The sequence below is a fragment of the Tympanuchus pallidicinctus genome, unplaced genomic scaffold (assembly GCF_026119805.1).
Source record: "Tympanuchus pallidicinctus isolate F22 unplaced genomic scaffold, pur_lepc_1.0 scaffold8, whole genome shotgun sequence".
Taxonomy (NCBI): Eukaryota; Metazoa; Chordata; class Aves; order Galliformes; family Phasianidae; genus Tympanuchus; species Tympanuchus pallidicinctus.
The window spans coordinates 26,738,759-26,758,478 of record NW_026294802.1 but is presented as its reverse complement, the minus strand read 5'-3'; the positions used below and the strand labels follow the sequence as shown (position 1 = coordinate 26,758,478).

General features: G+C 36.3%; 1 protein-coding gene and 1 long non-coding RNA gene across 2 annotated transcripts in view; one reads left to right on the top strand and one right to left on the bottom strand.

Annotated features, from left to right (window-relative positions):
- The window catches only part of LOC128073442 (uncharacterized), a 63,005-nt gene extending 60,054 nt beyond the window's left edge, over positions 1 to 2,951 (bottom strand). The window contains exon 1 of the long non-coding RNA XR_008202711.1: positions 2,869 to 2,951. This is a non-coding gene — a long non-coding RNA (uncharacterized LOC128073442). The remainder of the gene's footprint in view (positions 1 to 2,868) is intronic.
- LOC128073438 (uncharacterized) overlaps positions 1 to 19,720 on the top strand; it is a 381,873-nt gene that overhangs the window by 70,094 nt on the left and 292,059 nt on the right. The window lies entirely within an intron of this gene.

Here is a 19,720-nt window from a genome sequence, read left to right as displayed (position 1 = left end):
AGTCACTGTGACTGCCATGTAATGAAGACATATCCAAGCTAGTTTTTACACCAGCAGTAGCTAATCCCCACTCTGCATGGTACTCAGCACAAGTAACAAAATGAAACTGAGAAGCTGGCCCAAACCTGCTGCGCATAATCCTACCTGAGCTCTACAAATGGCAATGTATGGATCTCACTGCCTTGGCTGACCTGCTTATCCCAAATCCAGCCCTGCTCAGCAGGGTACCACAGAGGGCACATCTGTGTCATATGTTGACAGTCAGTGGTCATCAGCCAAAAGTGATGAAGTACTGAGATGGAGATAATGTCATCTGCCATTCAGCAGAGGTAGACTTTATGCATTCAGTTTTCTGCATTCTGCTTTTAGTTTGACTATGAGGACAGCCTGTGTCTCAAAGAAGTCTTTGCATATGCATCAGAGGGTCTATTTATTTCCCTGTGGAAAAAAAAAAGGTTTTATGATCTTTGCATCCAGAGATCTTCATAGTTTCAAGTGCGATTAATTCAGCATTTTCTAATATATGTATATTTTTTAAAAAGTTTAATAGAACTCTCCCTCCTGTACTTAAGCATTTATTTGACCTAGTTGGAAGTCAGATCTATGTATTTGTTTAATTTCCTTCCTATTGTGACATCTTTCTTTGTTCAGTGATTGATTCCTTGCCGCATCAGCTAAATTTGTTTTAAAACTATTGCTCTACGCTTTGCCAAATTGACATGTTTGAATTGATATATCCTGTGTTTACTTACAGACTTTGACATAAACTGAGTTGCGGAAGAATCTGTTCAAAACTTTTCCATTCTCTAAGCATTTTCTTGAACTATTTGCATGCTCTGGTTAATGTCTGTGTTTCTTTACCATGATTGCCTTTTAGAATGGAGGGTTGTATTTTATATGATTGTGGAAAAATGCCTGAAGGCATGACTTTTCCTATGTCAATGTTACGTTTTACTAATATGAAATTACAGATCAGAGATCAACCCATGATCTCCTGACTGGAATTAATTATTCACTCCTCAATTAAATATGCTTGCAATAAACACAAGAGGCTGTCAAATTGGAAACTAATGGTTCTGCAGCTTAGAGAGCAGAAGTTCCACTTGCTTCTGAGAAAGTACACATAAGGAAGGAATCAAATACTGGATGATGATACAGAGACAGAGTTAATGCCAAATTAGAATTTATATTCAAATTTAAGGCTAATTTTATGAATGTTTAAGTAGTAGGTGTTTTTTAGTTGAGCATATTTAAATTAACTTGTGTTACTTTGTGCATTTTTATCCATAAAATATTTATGGCTCCTAAAAATATTCTGGAGCTTTCTAAGTAGACTATGAACAGCCCTAAACTATAGTCCAAAAGGCCCTACAAAGTCTTCAGCTTACATTTTATGCCAAGACCACATATCTAAAATTAAGCAAATTCACAATCCGGAGTAAGCCAGATAAGAAACATGGAATAAAATTAAGAAGAGAATAATATGTTAAAGCTATTCTCAGAAAAGTGTTTTCTGTCATTCCTCTCTTCTTATGTATTTATTTTTAAGGCTATTTCAATTTGAGGTCAGAACTAAAATGTATCATTTCCCATACTGTAATTTTTTGTCGGTTCTCACTGGGCAGCTATGTTTCGCTATGTTATTAAATTAAATGTGTTTTCAGTGGTATGGTTGGCTGAGGAAAAAGATTATATTTTAATACTAATTAAAATCTGGTTTTATTACTATCTAAGAAAACAAATGAGAGTATGCAATGAAAAAGGATGGAGCTGAGGAATCTGGTAAATCAGAGCTTCAAGAAAGTCTGACAGTTAGGAAGCTAAAAAACAAGTGAGTCTCTGGGTAAAAAGTCATGCAGAGTTGCACCAGAAGAACCCAGTCATTCTTGATAATACTTCAACTACAAACTTTTTACAAATCCTCATAGATCTTCTATCTACAAATTTTGCATCATGAGCATACCATATGAACAAAACTGGATTTATGTTCCTGTCAGCTGAAATGTTATAATTTTTAATGCTTGTTCTATCTCATCCCACTTTCAAAATAAACTAGCCCTGAATTAGATGAACAAATGCATTGATAGCTAGCACACAGGCATGAGCACCTTCTGAAGTACTTCACCCAAGGAAAGCTTGCACCAAATAACTTATTTTATTTACACAGACTTTGCTACAAGAACAGTGTGTGACAGACTTAATAAAAGCATCTCCTTATTATATAGCCATCATTAACATTCAACCTTGGTCTTACTGCAGAATAATCGAGCTCTTTGAATAAGTCTAAGAGCAATGAAGTGCCATGCCCATTTGTTGTGGACTGATTTGTCTGTCATCTGAGTGGTTATCAATTAGCTAGGAGGTAAAATATTGCCTTTCCACTACAAATGGAGGTAATGTACTAGTAATTCATTTTGCTTTACAAACTGCAACAGTCCCACATGCTTGCCAGTCCCGACAACAGTGAATTCTGTAACCCCTAAAGATTTATGAATTGAATTTACTGCTCACAATACTCTGTACTTCTGAATCAGTCTGAACAGGAAGAGGTTACCTCAAGTAGAGAAAAGTCAGCATTTCTTGATCTATCTGATAGAAACCACATCAATCGTATCCTCAGTTCTCACCTTCGCCTGAAGGAATGTTGTTACCTCAGCAGAACTGTATCCTGTTCTTCCCACCCACTCATTTTGACATAGGAAATATTCATTTCCCATGTGCACATATATAGACAAGGTAATTTCTGTTGGCCTACATCTCCCATCTGGTTGAAATACATTGATTTTCCTTGAGAAGGACATCTCCACCTAGGGAACACGAGACCAGAACAAGAGTTGTCTCTAAGACTAATACCCAGTATTTACTTACAGGCAGACGAATTCCAGCCTTACGCTTCTGAACACAAGAAATGTGAGGATGATAGTCATGTCATAGAGGACCCCAAATTCTCTGTAAAGACAAGTAAATACAGCATTTCATTCCCATAGCCCTATTTCTCAAGTACTTCTGCTTCTAGGTCAATAGTTAAGTTCATTCCTATGCTTAATTTTGAAAACAAAAAACTAGAAAAAATTCATAGTAGAGGAAGGAGAGCTATACTATCCTGGCAGGAAGGCAGAAGGGTCAAGGAGAATCTTCATCCTTGAGTGAATGTGGCAAGAAACATTACCAGTAAATATGAGGAAAAGACTGAGGTATTCACTGCCTATTTTGCTTATGTCTTTAATAGTAAAAAATAAAAATAGTTATTCTAAGGGTACTCAGTCCCCTGAGCTGGAAGACAGGAATGGGAAGCAGAATAAACCCCCCATAATTCAGGAGAAAACATTTAGTGACCTTCTACTCCACCTAGACTAATGCAAGTCTATGGGGCTGGATGAGATCCACCCAAGGATACCAATGGAGCTGGCAGAAGAGCTTTCCAAGTCACTTTCCATCATTGATCTTGGTCCATTGGGGAGATTCCACATGACTGGAGACTCACCTGTGTGATGCCCACCTACAAGAACAGTAGGAAGGAGAATCCAAGGAACCACAGGCCTGTCAGTCTGATCATGGTAGCAGGTCATGCAGCAGACCTGCTAGAGAGTGATCACAGAGTATTTTCAGGACAACCAGAAGATCAGGCCTAATCCGTATGGATTCATAAAAGGCCGGTCCTGTTTGACCAGTCTGATCTTCTATGGCAAAGTGACCTGCCTCATGGATGAGGTAAAGGCTGTGGATGTAATTTACTTAGACTTTAGTAAAGCCTTTGATGCTGTCTCCCATATCATTCTCCCAGAGAACCTGGCAGCTCATGGCTTAGAGAGGTGTACTCTTTGCTGAGTAAAAACTGGCTGGACAGCCAGGCCCAAAAAGTCATGGTAAATGGAGTAAAATCCAGATGGTAACTGGTTGCTAAAGATGTTCCTCAGAGGTCAGTATTAAGGCCAGTTCTGTTTAATATCTGTATTGATGATCTGGACAAAAGGATGGAGTGTATCCTCAGTATTTTTGCATATGACTAAATTGGGATAGAGTACTGATCTGCCTAATGGTAGGAAAGCTCTACAAAGGGATCTGGGTAGGCAGGACTCATGAGCTGAAGCCAGTTGTAAGAGGTTCAGTAACAAGAAGTGTCAGATCCTGCACTTAATCACAACAACTCCATGAAGAAAGAACCAGCATTAAAAGTAGCAGAGAAACCAAAAACACAAGTCTGTTTGAAAACATGAAGGATGAAACACTCTTCTTTTTCATAGTTTTTCATAACTTACTATGATATGATAAAATGAAAATTCTTTCATTTTATCAGAACCAATTAAATAAAACCATTACATTTCTCACACTTTGTTCAAATTTGAATTATTTTGTATTGAAGGACAAAATTCACTGAAGTGTAAAGATCCTATATGCTCACACTCTAGAGGAAGGTAAACACAACTCCTGTATTCTGACAGGTTCCAAGACTGGAAGGCAATTACATTTTGTACACTGTTATTACCATTTCTACAAAAGTTGTCACACTAATAAAGAGATTTTGCAAGATGAAAGTAATATTCCACAATAAAAATACTTCTTTAATAAAACTTAGCAAGAAGAACTATTTTTTTTCACCCCTTACAACGCAACTATCCAGATCACTTAAAGAAATCTAGATTATAAACATTTTTAGAGGGTTTCAGAGCTTCCTTATGAAATATCTTCTATACCAAGAAGGCAGCAAGATTGCTGCTTTTTCATTTTCGGAATAAAATTCTACACTAGAATGATTCAGTGGAATATCTCTGCTTATCTGTTAATCTTTTAGTATTATATAGCCCTGTATGTAGACAGGACTCTGTACACACACTTCTTTCCTGTCTGATCCTTCTTCAAAATATCTAAAATAATATCTCATGCTTTTGAAGTTTCTCTCTAATCTGATGTTACTCAAGTGCAGAAGAATTTTGCATTCTCACAGCTTAATTGAGTTGCAATGACAGCAGAGATCCATGTGTACAAGAAACTTCAATTCCTACCCCATAGCATGCCATATAGATACCCAATATTCTAATTTTACCTAATGCTTATTGCTTGTCTCCTTATATTCAACAATTACCATAGCTTGAGTGCTTGCTTAAAAACTGTGTTATTATTGCTCAGCATTATTGCTGTAATTGCAAAAGTAATACATATTACTTGGAAAAAAATATTTTGCTGTAATATCAAAAGAAATAATTTGTTGTTCTTTAACTCTAACATATGCATATCTTTTTTTTCCCCATTTATCTTCGAAGCAACACCATTTCATCTCACAGAAAACGGATAAGATAACCTTGGATTTCTACTGTAAAAATCGATGTTCAGCAAATTTTATGTAGCTCAAGAGCTGCTTCATAAGTAATATAATTTGTGACAAATTTCTTAAGAACTTTTGAGCTTTGTTGGTATACATGTATGAGGCTTTTAAGATCCCCTGTATTTCATCCCATGCTTCTGTGAAAATATATGGTTCTGTAACAAAAAAAAAACAAAAAACCAAACAAGAAGCAAATAGTATACTTTAAGTAAATCATACCTTCAAGTAAGAATAGAATTCTTTCCTCTTTCCCATCCTCACTCTCCACTCTCTTGGAATAACAGAAACATAATGTTGAGTAATTGATAAAAATAATTGATAAAAAATAATTGAATTTCTTAAACAGGAAATCTTTATGGAAATTTCCTCTAGTAACATGCAAATAGAGTAGTGTATTTCTTAATATATGACCTGCCTGTGCATCTATCTTGGCTTTAATTTAATTCCCAGTCCCATTGAAACTTGTTACAGGAAATGATATCATAAAGCAGCTAAGTGATTCCTCTGATTTTGCCCTTGCCTGAAGATACACGACCCTTTCAGAATTAGTGATAATTACAGTGTATTTTTTCCTGCAGAGACAGACACGAATTTCAATTAAATATAGCATACACTGATCACGCATTCACTGGCAAAACAAGTCCTAACAATGTTTCCTGCCGCACTTGAAATATCTGTAGACATTGCCAGCATGTTCTATGTTATCTCTCATATTCCATTTTTTTAGCTGGCTTTTTGAAAATTGCTACTTTTAGTAACAGCAGTTTTGCTTTCTCAGCCACGTACAAGTGTCCAGTGCCTTGATCCTCTGGCAAGAGAAAGTATCTGAATGCAACATTATCTGGAAATGGGCTTATTAGCTAACTTATTTTTTTTCTTCCTTTGTGACATTCATTTTTTTCCAAATCCAAAATATTTCTGACACTCCTCAAGTTTGAGTCAGTAATTTAGAGGCAATGCAACAGATCACTCAGCTGCTTCTCACACATCTTTCCCTCCTGATCCTTCAACATATTCATAGTCTTCCTTTGAGTGTTTTCCAATAGCTTTATGTCCTTTTTATACTGTGGCTTGCAGTGCTTGATGTGAAGATGCACAGTGCAAAGCAGAGTGGACAATTCCTTCTGTCACTCAGCTGGCAGTATACTGGGCTTGGTGCACCCTAGAATATGGTGGACGATTTTGGTTTTCAGGGCACTCTGCATACTCAGTTTCAACTTGCCCTCAAACAGAACCTCCAGACCCTTTTCCATGCAGCTGCTCCCAGCCTCTTGTCCCTCACTCTGTACTTATATTCAGAGTTCTCTTTCCTAAGTACAGAATCTAACACTTTGATGTGATTAAATTTTTTGCAGTTGGTGACTTCCCAGCCCTCCAATTTGTCAAGATCTCTCTGCAAGGCCTCTCTGCCTTCAAGGGAATCAACAACTTCTCCAATTTAGTGTCATCCACAAACTTAGTATACCTTCAAGTCCTTTATCCAAGTCATTTATGAAAAATTTAGAGAGGACTTAGTTTCCATGACGTCATTCTTTCTGTGAGCAGCTAAGCAGATTTGTATTGATGTGATGTTTTTCAGCACCCTAGCAAGTCAACCAGTAGAGCTAAATGGCACTTTAATCATTCCCAGCAGAGAAGTCCAAGTCAATGACCTGTGTCATTGAGCTACATTGCTTTTAGATGCCATTATTTATTCTTTAATAAGCAGTCCAGTGGAACTATCCTCTGCAGCATCTGCTTATTCACATACTATTCTGTGGCATGTAATTTATATTAATTTGAAGCTTTCTATTGGCTTGAATATTTTTTAACCTTTTCAGATTTACTTTTGGCACCTGGAAATTTAAAAGTCCACAGTTTGCATACTGACCATCAAATAATAGAATATATAAAACCATGTGGTCAGCTGGTGGTCTTTATAAAACTATATTATAAACTTTTTTGTCAAATGAAGAATTGGAAGTTCAAATCGCTTTACTAAATGTAAAGTTCACCAAAGTGAATAAGAATCTGCCCAGAGATTTCAGGAGATTTCTGAAGAATGTTGCAAGTCTATTTAAAGAAGAGATGCATCTACCACAGATTGGAAATCAGCAGCAGAAAGTTTAGGGGTAGTGGATGCCCCTTCCCATGTGAAATTCAAGGTCAGGCTGCATGGGGCTCTGAGCGACCTGATCTAGCTCTAGGTGTTCCTCCCTGTTCATTGCAGGGAAGTGGGACCAGATAGCTTTTTAAGGATCCCTTCCAATTTAAAAGATCCTATGATTCTGATTCCCTTAAACTCAGAAACAGTTTCATATGCAGATGAGTTGTTTGGGAGATTTTCTCTTGTAGCATGTTTGTTAAACATATGATAATCTGTTTATTATTTCTGCTTCTGACAACGGTATTACTGAATATAAATATACTTGTCTGCTCACTAAATCTTGCATGCAAAGGCAGATTCAAAAAATAGTGGTAATGAGGAATTAATTGAAAGCGGTGATAATTCCAAGTAGTCTGCAAGAGAGCTTTATGTTTATATATGATTTTAGGTTCTTAAAAAAATATATTTAATTTCCTGACTTTAAATATGTGACAAGATTCAGAGAAAGAGAGAGGGAAAGAAAAAGATCTCTAATCCAGACAAAAGCATAAGTGGATAGATACAGTTCAGATGAGAGGTAGCCACAAATGGACAGATCTGAAAGACTTTTCTGCCTATGACAGAAATAAATATATGAGTTTCTTCTCAAGCTGAACAGGCCATTCTGTAACTTATAAGTAAAATATTTAAGTAAAATAATGAGCAACCCCAATGATCAGGAATATTTGTCCCTTTAGAACTGAATGAGCAATTACCATTTCTTTTAGTCTATTTTGTGGATTATTCTTCCTCTGTGACTGAGTATACCAATGTTGGCAGGTATGTCATCAGAGCGGTCCAAAGAAAGCAATAGACATTGTCAAAATAGACAGAATTTGTTACTACATTTTATTGCATGTAATTGCTTTGTACCTGAGTCAACTCAACTACACAAAATTTACCATTGTCAAACCCAGGAGACTTTCATTCTAACCTATTATTTTTCCAAAAATAATACTAGATAAAAATAAAACTAAATACTCAAATTACTAAGGCAAGTAATTTGCATGTGTATATATAACTGTTGTAGTCACTTTTCTCCAACAATCATTTTGATTTTTGCATTTCCTCTGAGTATGGAGGACTTACAGTGCAACGAATTCAGCTGTGAGGTTAGGGCACTTAGTTCCAGATCCCAATCACTGTCCTTATGACAGGGAGCACAGTAGGCTCCCACCGTGCTGGTGAGCAGAGGTATTTAGGAGGAATGCCATCAGATTCATTTAAGTGAATACAAAACAACTCAGTGTAATGTTCCACTTGACTTCTCTAGTGTTTTTCCTTCAGCTCTGATCACCTCACATTAGAGGTGGGAACATTTTCTCTGCCACGTCTCTCTAAAGAACTACCTAATTACTCAGCTTTGACTGAATTATGCCCAAGGAAGTTTTTAATAAAACATACTCCACAGAAAAAGAAGAAAAAAAAAAGAAAAAAGAAGAAAAAAAAAGACAATGTAATTGCTATGCAGGTGTTTAGTTGTTCAAATTAAAGTATGGGCACATAAAATAGAAGTTCTTTGCTTGCAAAATACTCACACTCAATTTACAGTTTATTTTTTCATCTGTACATATTTTTCATTACTTTTCAGCCAAGAAGCAGCCTAATATGTGTAGACACAATGTTTCCATGCCATTCATTCCTTTCATTCACAGTGGAAAGCCCCTTTATCAACTTTCTTACATGTTTCAGTACATGACTGTTATGAAACCAGTGAATATATCACAGTGAGAAAATGTGATGCAGTGACTTTCCTCCTAGCTTCCATCTAAAATATGAGAAGAAAAAAAAAGAATAAATAGAATGTACACAACCAAATGTTTTGTTTAGCCCTTGTCATCAAAAGTTTTTTAAAAAGTTTTTTTAAAAAAGTTTTTTTTTACATCATCAAAATGATAATTTATTTTTTGCTGTTTTTCGTATTCTATATTGTTTTTCTTGGGAGTCAACACGATTTCATAACACTCATTTATATTTAGAAAAAGTGTCTACATCTATAAACGCTAAATTATAAATAATAGTAATAATTAAATATTAAATCTAGGAGGCCTGTGTCTGTATAAATCAAGCAGGTCCAACCTGTCTCTTAAATCAGGATTTGACATAACTCTCTCACTGAGTTTCTTACCCTCTTCAGACATCAAATTACATTATTCACTTAATTTCAACTCTTCTTTTTTTTTTTTTGTGTCCCCTCCCAGCTATAATTGTAAGTATATTAAATAAAGAGCAAATTTACTAAATCAACTTCACAAGCCCATGTCACCCATCTTTCGAGGTGCAGTTTGATCCCAATCTCTCACCCCAGAACCACCTTATCTTCTCTTGCTCAAACTTCAGGAAACTCTGATTTCTAATGAGGTGGAGCCATCTGGTGTCTGTCACTTATGTCACAATTTCCTTCAGCCAGCTTACAAAGAGCAGGGTTTTTTTAATACTATAACTATCTGAGACAATCAGTGAACTTTAAATCCCCTTCCCAGATATACTTTGAAATATTTTAAATAGTCTTTGCACTTTTTTCTCATATTCTTAATAGATAGAATTCAATATAGCACTTTAGGCTGCTTGAGTATTATGTTCAATCAATTTTGTACTTGCAAGGGTAAGCTGAAGAAGTAAGTGGGGAATATAGAAAAGCGTGATTTTCTAGAGGTTGCCCAGCATGGCACTGCCTACTACACTAGCCAGATCCTAGTCACTGTTTATCACATCTACCTTGACATTTGATACTTGTGTCTTCACGGAGAACAAATGATATTGATTACTTCAGATGTTGAAAGTATACACTGAGTTAGAAGGAAAACCATCTGCATTGATGAGTGCATCATTCAGGCTCTACTAAAGGACCTATTGCTGGCAGAGGAAAGCTCTCCTGTCTGCCCTCAGAGTGAGAAGTTAGACACAGTACTGTGACAGCAAACATCAATTCAAGACCAAGAGTGAACTCCCATCATCTATACAAGAGATCGGATCCTAAATTTGGGGCAATTTCATCTTTAGTAGTTCTGGGAATGATGGGAGCTACAAGATAGTTAACTCTATTGCAAAGCTGGCCCTACTGCTATTACAGTCATACCCATCCCATCCTACAGGAATGAGATTTATTATTCATCTGTTTACGCCACGAAAGGATAGCAACATTTTCTGTGGGCAAAAATGCCTGCCAAAACATGTTAGATCATCAGAATATTACAGGGACTGGTCTTCATAGCACAGTATTGAGTGCAAAAAGACTGGTGTTCTTCCCATTCTGGTGGACAAGATGAAATCAGATGTCTGCAGCACTGTATGCAATGGAAAACTATGGGACAGAGGCAATGTGCCATACGCTTAATATAAGGCTTGTTTTAGCATGCTTTGATAAAATGAATCTTGGTCACATTCAGGAACAGAATTTAAACATGAAGGAAAATATATCAGGTGATTACAGAACTAAATGGCTCATGAGTCATCACAGCAGCATTTTAAAGTATGCCGTTTCATCATGATATTTAATGTAAGTTGTGAGACACTTTAACAGATCTGTAAACCTAAAATGAAAATATCAGTTAAAATCTTTTATTTCTGCATTAGAATTAGAGGAACAAACTACTTGTACATGTGACTAAAATAATAATACCAAAACTAAATAGAATTATTGTCATCATAAAGAATCAATTCAAACGTTCAAATTATAGAATCATAGAATATCCTGAGTTGGAAGGGCACTGTAAGAATCAATGAGTCTGGCTCTTGGCTACACACAGAACCACCCAAGATAAAACATCAATTCCTATGCCTTAGAGCTTTGGCAAGACGTTTCTTGAACTCTGACAACTCATGATCTCTTCCCTGGGGAGGCTGTCTCACAGCTTGATCATCCTCTGGTGAGGAACCTTTTCTTGATATCTAAGCTAATGACAAATAACAGCAAAATGGATTTTTAGTAGAGTTAAAATGATAGAATAGAAATATATATATATTTCTCAGAGGAACAGATCTCTAAATGTTTGTGTGTGTGTTTTGTACTCCTATAATGCATTTGTAAGTTTCTTTGGCAGCTAATAAATTTTAAATTTTCTGTGGGGCAACTGTGTTCTTAATATTGGTCTCAAATAAATGTGCAATCTCACTGAATCATCAATTTTATTTAAAGTTGCTTTCTTTTGTTGTTTATTGCAAAGTCTAATGACTAAGGTGTAGTCTTTGTGAAGTCCATAGTGTATTCTAGGACATAAAGTAAATTAAGAGATATGTAAGAAAAGATAATCTAAGCATTTTTTTACCACTCACATTATGCATATCCCACAACTACAACCTTGCTTAAAAAATTTATTCACCTTTTTTTCTTTTTGTAAAAGAAAGTTAAATAAATTAGAATGTTCCTTCATGCATGATATTTCATCCAACCATAAACCATTTTTCTGCACTTTGCAGATAGTTCTGGAAAATACTAATTCAGCTATACATTCAGCTTCCATATGGTGTTTGGCTTTATAAATCAATAATGCAATCTAAAAAGCAATTCGAGTTTTCAGCTGCAAGCCAGAATCCTTCTCTCCAAACTGGCCTGGCACAGTAAATTAATTTGGTATAAATTCAGTTTCTGGCCATCGGCCTTTACTGAACCAGTCTATAACAATTTCTGTTCTGTTTCCTTTCCTGCAGGCTTTATCAGATGGGCCATCACATTTGGGTCCCCAGCTGCTGATCCCAGTCTGCAGGTGGCAAAGAAATGGACATGGCATGCACAGTGCATTCAAGGAATACTCCGGACTCAGCCTGCTCAGAAATTCAATATGACAGCCTAGACTCACTTCCCCAAGGCTTTTTTTATATCATGCCTGTAACTCTGCACTGCCTACAGCCTGATGAAGAAATACTCCATTAGCTTTCATTTAACTAGCAAGGACTGTAACAATAACCCAAACAGAGGTGTGCAGAGGTCAGGTCACAACCTGTTTTAGATCAGAATGTTCTCCAGCCACTGACTTACTGCTGTAGATGCTTCAATCCTCCTTCTTTCACTAAGCAAGATTAGACACTGGAGATCTAGAACAGCTTCCTGTCTTCAAAGAGCAGTGGTGCTGGTGCGCCATCTTTCTGGACAGACAAAACTGAGCAGGAAGATGCATATGTCATTCTCACACCTGGGGGAAAGTCAGGAGCCAGCACTGGTGATGTGGCTGGGAGGGAAAGAAAAAGATTCACATGGGGCACAGAGATAGAACTGGAGGTCCTGGGATCTCAGAAATGGGCACTGACCCTCAGCTGGTCACTACCATTGTCACCATTCTTCTACGTGTACCCTTCCTTTCACCTTTGATCCCCATATTGTACAGCTGTGGCTAAAGCCTATCTCCAGTCCATCCTCCTGCAACATCTGATACACAGCAACCTCCTTGGAGACACCTGTTCCCAGTATTACCTACTTCACATTCTGTGCAACAAGGGTAGAACATACACATGCATAGGTTGGAGATGAAGCAAACAGCCTGCTGACAGCTATTAGGGATGTTTAGAGGCTTAGTGATTTTCACTTTTCTGTAATGCTTGTAGATAAGCCTATGAGGAAACTCCAATTATGCTTCTCTTGGCAAGGGAGCACTACAAAATATAAATTATTTACTAACTCTTTTAGATGCTTTAATCAATACTTTATCAATTATTATTACCAGTGTGAATAATGTCTGTGATCCTTCATAAGCAAAGTGCTTAACTGCATGCCTAAACTCAATGCATTTTGTCTAATTTAATCCCTGCCACAGGCAATTTCTTACAAACATCAAACAAACTGGGGCCTGTACTGTGAGATAATAGATCCTACAGTTCCAAGCTGGCCAAAATGATTGTTGATGAAATGGTAGTTTTTCTGTGAATGAGATCTCTTCTATCAAAACCTGAGGACTGTTTATTTTGTCATCATCAATAATGGAAAAAAATTATTTTATTTTTTTTTTCAAATCCTTCCAAAAACATTTGTTTCTTTAACAGCTTAAGAAAGTAAGTTTTTCAAATAAAAATATTTTCTGAGCAAAATGAACAATCAGAATGTAATTTATCACTTTTTACACTGCAAACCTTGTAACGAGTATTTTCATACAGATGTATCTTTTCAGCTGACTGAAAGTTAAAAGTTGAAAAGTTGAAACTTGAAAGTTTCTTGAAGCATACTTCTCTCCATGAAGTCATCACTGACGTCCTACACTTCTTTTAATTAATAAATGTTGAGATTTTTCCAGTGGTCAATTGTTCACCTAAAACAAGATCTCTGTGTATTTTAGATTAACCTGGCTGTCTTTTAACTTCATGTAACTCAGTTTCGCATGACAAGGTGATTGTTAACATCCCTGTCTTGATTGTGTCATTTTGTAGTAAAAAGATACCTACAAAGCTACTTAAAAACTATACCATCTGATAGAAACCCTTTCCATTTCTCTTTTCCACATAAGGTAGTAAATTCAGTTAAAAAGTCAATCTCTATGAATTATTAATTATTCCTCCAGCTTTCTGATTGACATGTGCCATTACATGGTTCTTGGATATTAGAAGTCTTAAAAATGAATTTTAATCCTCCTGAAGAACCATCACTTCTTCATCATACACAAAGACTGAATTATCATATCAGAGTCTTTTAAAAAGTCTGTCTTAAATTTGAGAACTGCAGTGATTTACCAGTTCTTGCTGATACTTTTTTCTCTGTCATTCTTGATAGGTGAGCATGAGGACTCCATGATTTTAAATAATCTGCTAAAATAAAATTTATGGCTTCTTTTAATTCCTTGAATCCGCTGAATCTTCTTTGTTCCAAAATAGCATAGAGGTTGGTCACATGTGTGCTATATTTGTCATGACCCTTGGAGGAACAGAAGAACATTCTGATTGACAGCTGTTCCAAGAAATAATGTCTGCAGGTGACCAAGGAGAATACACTGAGGAAAAAAAAGTCAGGCAGGAAAAGCAACAGACACGCATGCATTACCTTTGCAAAAGGAAATTACTTGGCCTCACTTGATCTCATATGGCTGTGATTAGGATTGGAAGAGTAGGGCATGCTCTAAAGGACTGCAAAACATCCAAATGCAGGAGACATTTGGGAACATATTATCTCTTGATTTTATTAGTAGAAGCTAATGAATCATTGTGGACACCTAGATATTTTCCACTGCCACTGTGGACAATTTTAGAAATTTTATATACGTAACTGATTTTATAAGTGAATATATATGTATGAGCTTGTGATTTTTCTGTCAACTCCTGTCTATTCATTTTAACTGCTTTCAAGAACTAGGGCACTATCTTGAGAAAGGGACATACATTCTCTTCTTGCTGAGTGGTACAGCCTACCTGAAAATGCTTCACAAATAGCTGAGACCCCGACTACATATGCCCAGCTCTAGCTGAGCAAATGATTGGTATGTGCAGGAAAGAAAGAAGCACAGAAAAGCTGTTAATAGCTTTACACTCTAATGGTAACACAGTTGGGGTAGCTGCTACCCAAGTAAAAACAAATAACTATGTTCAGATATGGGGAAAATCAAGAAGACTTGGCTAAGATAATATCACTTAGAAGACCATTGGAATTTTGTGCTGACCACCTCAGCCAGAAAGTAATAGAGGAAACAACTGTCCATTTATGGGAAGACCTTCCCACAAGTCCAACATAATGCAGAAAGAATAAAAGATATCTGCTTGAATATGATTGCTCGTCAGGAGGAGGTTTTGAACAAGAACTTATATTACTTCAAATGGTATTTTGCTTGCAGAAACGTGCTTTTGGAAATAATTTGCATAGGTGATTAATTTAAGGCCCCAATTTGCAAGATTATCCTGTTGTATTTTACCCCTCAGCAAGGGTCTGCCTTCAGCAGAATAAGGAAGACATGCAGCACATGCTAGTAAAAGGAAATATTAAACCAAACCCTAACAAAACCCAGCTGATATTTTTCTTCCTCTATTTATTGCACAGTATTTCCAACCTTACACTGTAAATGATTCTAAAGACCATAACATTTTAACTAAAATTAAAAATGACCTTTTTGTTCTCTTTCGTTTTTCATGAAAAGTAGGATGCGTTCTTGTTGGGAACTAAGCACTTTTAGTATTAACAATTATTTTTGAAATATTGTTAATGGAACTTAGGGTCTTATCTATTAAATATACCAGTCATTTTTCCAACCTTTTTTTGTCTGAAAATAATGTCATTTTGTAAATATCATCAAAATAATGTGTTATATACTATTTTGTTCATTATAAAAGGGGGTTTATTCACAGCGAGAGAAAGGGCAGAGTTTTCTTATAACTCACATGTTATTTGATATATAATAATTACGTGAAATGTTAAACAGAAATTAAATTAACACATTTGTCATCTTCTGTGCAAAGGAGATAATTTTATCCAGATAGTGGACTGAAGGGCTGAGAATTCTCCCTGTCATTAAAAGCCTATCTGGATTTACACTTTTTATGGACAAGTTTGACTTCATATAGAGCAGCTACATAATATCTCATTAAGTTATTTCATTTCATATCATTATAATTTAAAATTTGGAACATCAACAATAACAAGATATTTTGCCCTAACTAGATATCTTTTTGGGAACCTCTTGTTGTTTAATTTCTTCAGTGGCAAGCAATTTAACCATTAATGAAAGACATTTCTTTTGCCCTCTTTGACCTTCAGAATAACAATCTAAACAATAGCAACTGTGGCTATTCATCAAATTAACAGCAGGAAAAAATCTATGTTTTTAGAGTACAGAAATGGAAATAGTGGCCTGGGAGGGAATGAGCTAGAAGAAAATACAAGTTTCCAAGTCATGGCTCACTGGGATATGCTGCATCCTGTTGTTGCAAAAGATGCTCCACAGTGGCAGACAGAAAGAACTAAAGCCCAAACAAGAGGGAAGCAGAAAAACAAAGTGAGGCTGAGGTTATGTACAAATGGAGAAACAGCTTCACCCTATGTGCATTCTCCAAGCATTCAACTCCCTGGTCATCCAGATAGGTAATGTGCCATGATTTCTTTCATATCTATATGTCCAACTTCCCTACTGTATTCACTCTACCAGTAGATTCAGTACAATTGGTCTACAAGCTATTTTAAAACCAGGTTGGAGTGACCAAGTCTCTGACAATAATTATTCCTGATCCAAGAAAGAAAGACTCCATTTGGCAGAGTGTGTGTATGGGAAACAGTAGAGAACAGGCTTAGGAGCATGAGTGCCTGCAGGTCAGCTGTTTTAGCTGTTTCTGCCTGAAGACATCTTGTGCAACGCCACTCAGTATTTTAACTTGTATATCACAGGTTGAGTAACATAAGCTGTAAGAAGGATTGTCAATTACGAAAGCTCCATTCTCCTGATTAAATCATTCCTCCTTCTTTTTCAACTCTTTCCAACTGTTTTTCACACCACATCCAGTTGAAGTTAAATGATTCAGTCAAATACTGAATGAAACTACCGTCTGTTTTCTGCTAGCACTCTTTATCTGTAGTCTTTTCTAGGACTAAATTTTATTACTGCAGTTAGTCAACTGTTTTTCACTCCAGCTGTAATACCATACCCAGCTGAGCTTTTATCCCAACAGAACATCCAGTCTCATTACACAGGAGAGTACTGTAGTGTATACAGCTCAATAGTGCAGACATAGTCTGTAAGTGAGACTACCCTAAAATAACCACTGCAGGAGCAATTCCCAAGGAGCACCTTGCTGTCCTGCTCATTACTTTTTCTTCAGCTATTCTAGTGATAATGTTTGGCAGACATTTTATCTGAAGTTATAGAAATGTAGGACAGCTTCACAAAAGACCTTTCAAGAGATCAAAATATACTTAATTGATCCTGAATGGAAGACGAATAGAAGCCCTTTCCTTCTCTCATTTCAGCTCTAAATAAGACTCCTGCTATTCTCTCCTGTTTCTCCTTCCTAATCCCATAAGAGCCTAATTATGTGACAGGCTGTTGTATTCTTGTTTTGCTTGGCAAAACTAAAGCTTTATGGTAGATGAAGAGGCCTCTCTTCCCTTTTGGCTTTTCATAGCTAGCACTGACCAAAGAAAGAGCTAGCGTCCTTGACCAGCAAGTGCGCAAATCCATTTCCATGACAGTGAAGCTGTGGATTGAGTAAACACTCTGTGCTACTTATGATTTATCTGTCCTGAGTAGCAGGCAATGACAACACACGTCTGAGAAGTATTTCATCCTTCTGTGGTATTCAGGATCCAGGGCTGTGCCAGAACTGATGAATGACTTACTATGAGACACTCAGCCCCTCTGTGATGTTGTGTGACCAGTGTAACCACAAAGGTCAAGTCAAACAGGCTGTTTTGTGGCACCACACTACTAGACTTCCAAATTTCAGACACCGCTGAACCACTGTTTAATTCAAAGTTAGGGTACTAATAGAAACCCTAGTTTTGAAAACTGTGAGAATACATTTTGCATTTGACTTCTTGGCAAGTTTCATCTTTCCAATGCCAGTGCAGTATAGTATAAATACATATATATATATATAATATTATTACATTATATATTATATATATATTACTATATTTATATATATATATATACATATATACTACATATACACTACATATATATACATATATGTAGTGTAAATCTTCCAGTTAAAATCATTCCAGTTGTTTTCATTTGGTTTGGTTTGGGTTATTTTAGAATATCTTACTTGGTAGTAGTAGTAGTATTTCTTTTAATGTATTTCTTTCAATTCAATATCAGTTGTGTATTGAAGCCTTTATACAAAGTACGAAGATGGAGAATGTGTCCCTATCTTCTAAACAGCTCTATTTCTGTCTTCTTAGTATAAGTGCAGTTTTGAAAAGCTAGTGGCCCTTTCTATGACCAATAACATCTGCAAGTATTGTTTTTATTCTCATTTCAGCATGGAAGCTGCTTCTCACTTGTGGTTCTGGCATAATTCCAGGTCCTTGTACTTATCATCAGTTGATTTAATTGCTGTTCATAGCTGAGATCAGCAAGAATTCTTTTGCTTTAGATCCTGCTGACAAATCTGTGTTATTATCACTTTCCATTCAAGTAGTTACAAAATGCATATGCTCCACAAAAACTCTGTTACAATAATGGAAAAAAAGCAGAAAAATCTTGGGATTTAAACCTACCCAATTCAGACTTAAATTGGACTGGCATAGTAATAAAGATAATTGTGTTGGCGTCTTTCTATATGCATCAATCTCTACCAATTAATGCAGATCAAAGAGAAAAGCTAGAGTAGACCTGCAGTACTGTTCCATCAGTACTGTTCCATCAGTAATCAGTTCCATCATCCAAGAAAGTCTGCAGAGCTAGAGCAAAAAAAGCCAGATCGTGTTCCTTTCTCCACTACTCATTTGCTTCAGGGATTTGGGTTATGTCTATATCTTAACTTCTCTATGTCTGTAACATAAAGTGGGTCTATGTGTTCCATTTCTGCTTCCAAGGAGATGGAAACATAGAATTCTAATTGTACTACCAACACTGCTTCAGCAAAAGCACCACCTCTTGAGAATTCATGCTGTCCAATTTGAGGAACTTGCTCTTACATGCAAAAAAATACATAGTTTTTACAAGCCTTCCCCAAGACACTGTTGTAATTCCAGAGTTTGACATCACTAAGCTGTGTGAAAAGCTCACTTTATTTCCCTTTCTAAGGGAAATATATCTTAAACATTGAAGGCTGAGGGTTTTATCTTAAGAATTCTGCTAGGTTCCCCTTCATTTTTTACTTTCCTTTAGTCTCCTTGTACCTTAGCATTTTGTTAATCCTCACCAGTGGCTTTTAAATAAGTGCATGTGAACCCTATTTACTCTTCATAAGTAACGGAACAATAGCCACTGACTCAATGCCATTATCTTCATTACTATGCCAGTCCAGTCAGAGACTATCAGGAATGCTGACAAGTGTATCTGATCATAAAACCTTGCCTGTCTGAAAGAAAGAATTCAAAAAGAGGAAACAGTTTCAGACATAGTTTCTAAAACAGCCTCCTCAGACTTCTCCGAATGCCACTCCACTTTGTAAATGGAGTTCATCTATCATAAGAAAAAGCAACAGAATTGAACTCAGAGCCTGGACAAAAGGGTCACAGCTATACTTGCACCTTTTCCTAATATTTTCCCAAAATAAGTATCTATAACTTTTACACATTGTAATGATGTCTATTTCTAGTAAGTGTTTCTTTCCCATTATTGTAAAGAGTTTGTTTGCTATAAAGGTCTACTTTTTTTTTTTTTTTTTTTTTTTTTTTTTCCTGAAGCCCTTGTTTTCTCTTT